Here is a 4765-nt window from a genome sequence, read left to right on the forward strand (position 1 = left end):
TTCTAAAACTTTTCACAACGAGCATCCATGACTTTAAAATCTTAGGTCTGCCACTAGGCCCCGCCCCACCCACCCCATTTACATCACTAGTTGTTCGTGAAAAAGACTGCAATCAACGTCGGACCAATTAATGGTGTAAGGCGTATGTCCTAGAATTTGAGGCGTAAGCCCAGGCACAAAAGCGTAAGCCCAAGGCATAAAAGCATACCCCGAGCGTTAATTTTTTTTGTTTTCATTTTAAAAGTATTTTTGTGGTATATCATATTTTTTTATTATTGGGGTAACGAATTTATACTTTATTCCATCGTGTTTTCATGTGAGTGATTTTCCTAAAATATATAAATAATTAAAGCAACTCTCCTGAAAAATAAGAACAATATATGCGGTGTAATTCCACAAGAGGGGTCTGAGCGTCTGGAGATAACATTACTATAAATAATTTTTAAATGGTTATGTCTGAAATTGATAGGATAGAGATTCCATAATACTGTATTTGGGAGCAACTTTATCAATTTTTGTCGTTGCTCTTACATTTTTACCCTTCTCCAAACTATATAAATAAAACGAGTCCAAATATTAGTTAAAGGTAGGAATGGTGGAGATCAATGATAAAGTGGATGATGATTTCATTTTCAAGTTTCTCTATGCCATTATCTTTTTTTGGTGTTGTTACCTTTTTCAACTAATAATTATAATAATACTCTCTCCGGATCAAAAAAATTATCCACTTAGACTTTTTTTTTGTCAAAAAAAGTCTCCACTAATTAAATCAAGAAACAATTAACCTTATCTTTTCAGATTTGCCCCTCTTAAGTGTTATGTGATTAAATCTCAATGTCTATTTAATTAGGGGTAGTTTAGTTAATTTTTTTTTGAGTGAGTAGTTTCTTAAGAATTGTGCAAATGGCTAACTGGACTCTTTTTTTTTTTTTTTTAATCCAAAGGGAGTATTTTCAATTTTTTTAATATTATTATTGGTGAAGTGAGTATGTACTTTCATTAATTCGATATCACTAATTAATACTCTGAAGTCAAACCAAGGGTCCGGAACCAAAATGACCCAGAAAAAAACGTTTTGAACCAAAATACCCCAATAAAAAAAAAGGTGACAAAAGTACTTTTAGCGCAGTAATTTACTGCGCTAAAGGACTTAACTGTAACGACGCGGTTAAGTCCTTTAACGCAGTAAAATACTGCGCTAAAGGTGCCCAGTAAAAAAAAAAAATCTATAACGCAGTAAAATACTGCTTTATAGAAACAGTAAAAAAAATAATTAGCGAACTTCATTTTTTTGCAACACTTGGTGTTTTTTTCCCTACTTTGACCAACGATTAGTCGTGTGTCAATACTTCGAAACGTTAATATTTTATATAGAACTTGATATTTTTTTCTGCGTACAATAATCCAGGCTCAATTCATCAAGGATACGTAAATGTTCGGATCGTCATTTTAGGGGTTGAAAAGGTGTCCGAAGTAAGTTTTGTTTGAAAACTTTAGGTTTAAGTGTTCTATATACATAGACGTCCATTTTTGTTTGAAGACTTGTTGTCATTAGCTTAAAGTTTTTTATTTTTAGGGTCTAGATTTAAGTGTGTTATTTTTTAAAGCGTAACTTTATTTCGAATATACGTGATTTTTTGCACTCGGACATCCGATTCACGCGATTTGTTTTTGCAACATATTCGAAATAAAGTTACGCATTAAAAAATAACACACTTAAGGAACACTTAGTGATCGCAACATCTTATTTTAATAAATCTTTTCTTTGCAACACTTAGTGTTTTTTCCATACTTTGACCAACGATTAGTTGTGTGTCAAGACTCCGAAACGTCAATATTTCATAATATTTTTTTCTACGTACTATAATGTAGGTTCAATACATCATGGATATATAAACGTTCGGATCTTCGTTTTAGGGGTTGAAAAGGCACCCGAAGTAAGTTTTGTTTGGAAACTTTAGGTTTAAGTGTTTTATTTTTTAAGGTTTTGATTTAAGCGTGTTATTTTTTAATCAAGACATAACTTTATTTTGAAAATAAATCTAATTCTAAAAAATATAAGGTGAAAAACTAGTTGTCAAGTGGTCAAACTTTAGATGGTCATAACTTTGTGCTCGGATGTCCGTTTTATGCAGTTTTTTTTATCTTGCGTATTTTTTCGAGATCTACGCTGACAAACAACCGTAAGGCGGTTTGGACGAGCCGTTTAAAAAAACACTTGTTATCCTATTCAATTTCAATGTCCCCCAAATTGGCTTGAAGTTTTTGGTTTTCTTTACTTATAATATGACGATACGCAATAGATTTCAACGTAAAAATCCCGAGACAACGTATCTGTTAATGTTAATTTTACTTTTGTGATTTCAATTTTTCAAAATAAAGCTGACTAATTTTCTCGACATATAAAGTTGACTAAAATACACTTAAACCTAAAGTTTTCAAACAAAACGTATTTTGAGCACCTATTCAACCCCTAAAATGACGATCAGAACATTTACGTATCCTTGATGTATTGAGCCTACATTATTGTACGCCGAAAAAAATATCAAGTTCTATATAAAATATTGACGTTTCGAAGTCTTGACACACGACTAAGCGTTGGTCAAAGTAAGGAAAAAAACACTAAGTGTTGCAAAAAATAAAGTTGGCGATTTTATTTTTTTACTGTTTCTATAACGCAGTATTTTACTGCTTTATAATTTTTTTTTTTATTGGACACCTTTAGCGCAGTATTTTACTGTGTTAAAGAATTTAATTGCGCCGTTACGATTAAGTCCTTTAGCACAGTAAATTAATGCGTTAAAGATACTTTTGTCACATTTTTTTTTTTTGGAATATTCTGATTCAAAACGTTTTTTTGGTGTCATTTTAGTTCCGGACCCGTTAAACCAACGCATTTAATAAACTTAGGATTTTAGTTTTCGTTTGATCTTTCCCAAGGAAATTGAATGAGAAACGACAAAAAAGTGAAAAAAAGGACAAAAGGGCTAGTGGGAAGAGAATACAAGTAAGAAAAAGAAAATAATAAGATTATTGAAATGCGTAGTTGTGGTATGCCTGGCTGCAAGCTCTGTGTATGCCAGCTGGCAGCTCCGGAAAGAGCTTACAAGTTTCACAATCACGTTATCCTTCCTATTCCCTTTTTTTAAGGGGAAATTTCATATATTCTCTCTTCACATTTGATTTATTTTATTGACCGTCCTTCACGTTTATAATATTACGGTTATCTTTTTTATTTTAATTTTTTTATAGCAATTATTTTATTTTATTTATTACTAATAAAAAAAATATCTGGACTGATTTGTCCTCCCTAAGATCATGCTCTTTTATTTAATTCTTATTTTGTCAATATCTCCTTCTGATAAATCGAAAATAAAATACGTCAAAGTGCTCTTTAGTCTTTTCAGTAGCCGGGGTTCTCTTTTCCTATTCATCTTTAACCGTCTCCATTGTTCACAACCACATTTGCCAATTCTTGGCCACTGCTGAACCTGTGGAACAAGTTAAAAAGTTTGGTTATGCAAAATATTGAGCAATAAAGCAAAAAGCTTTGAACTTTATTGACTAAAAGCAATTAAAAACAAAAATAATAGAATTACCACTCACTAGGAGAACTGGGCATCTTCTTGGCCTTTGGAGAACTTGAGAAATCTCTGAAGGCCTAGCGATATCTAATATAAGCATAGTAATAGAAAAATATGGAGAAAAAGTTAACATACAAGGTTGACAAATGAAAAAGGAATGTGGAAAGTAGATGTAAAGGAGAAGTGGAAAATACCCAAAAATGAAAGGAACGATACAGATTTTGGTAAAGTAGCTACTGGAAAAGAGCATTCATTCAGTTAGCTAAGACAACACTCAACTTTATCTCACCCATATTGTTGGCTTTGCTTGGTCATTTATATTTGTTAATATATAAAATTTAGTTTAAAAGTTTTTTTAATTTTTTTATCCTCTTTTTAATCAATTATAAGTTACTGGGCAAGATACTTTCTCCAAAAAGTTAAAACATGATTGATGAAGAGGCAAAAAAATATAAACACTGGGGTGAACTGCACATGATATTCCTTTTTAATATTCCTAAGAAATAACTTTTTAAAGGAGATATTGATAAGATAAGAATTACTTAAAAGAACATGATCTTAGGGAGGGCAAAACAGTTCAAATATACTATTTTTTTTATTAGTAATAAATAGAATAAAATAGTTGTTACCAAAAAAGTTAAAATAGGGGAGGTAGCCGTAATATTGTAAACGTGAGGGGAGGTCAGTGAAACGAAGCAAAACATGAGGGAGATCTCTGAAATTTTCCTTTCTTTTTAATTGTTTCCATTTAAAATCACTTGATTTTACTTGGTAAGGCAATTGGATATAAATTTGGTCGAAAATTGACCAAAAAAAAACAGTTCGAGTTGACTGACATTTGAAAGTGGAAATCGTATTTGAACAAAAAAATAGAGTCTGTAAGCGGAGAAAAATTTAATCCGCTAAACCAGTTTTTTAGACGTGAAAAACTAGCTAATCAAGAAATTAGCCTAGTGTACAACCAATTTTTTTTTTTTTTTGGTCCTAGTAGCTCCTTCATTCCCAAAAAGAATATTTTCTAACATTGTTTGGTAATATCTTGAAGTTAATTTTTGGATTCTTTTTCAGGTTTGAAATTATTAGTGAAATTTTTTTCCTTACCTACAATCAACTTTTTTTTATACCCAACGCGAATAAATATTTTCCAACAAACTTTGCATGGATTAAATTACAATTAATTA

The 4765-nt window shown here is 31.1% G+C and overlaps 1 long non-coding RNA gene across 1 annotated transcript; it reads right to left on the reverse strand.

The window, feature by feature from the left end:
* Window positions 1–3201: 3201 nt before the first annotated feature.
* Window positions 3202–3839, reverse strand: LOC132607778 (uncharacterized). The gene is made up of 2 exons (XR_009570315.1): window positions 3600–3839; window positions 3202–3491 (listed from the first exon to the last, which is right to left on the reverse strand). It is a non-coding gene; the product is annotated as an uncharacterized LOC132607778 (long non-coding RNA).
* Window positions 3840–4765: the final 926 nt, after the last annotated feature.

Source organism: Lycium barbarum, chromosome 1, assembly GCF_019175385.1.
Source record: "Lycium barbarum isolate Lr01 chromosome 1, ASM1917538v2, whole genome shotgun sequence".
Classification (NCBI taxonomy): Eukaryota; Viridiplantae; Streptophyta; class Magnoliopsida; order Solanales; family Solanaceae; genus Lycium; species Lycium barbarum.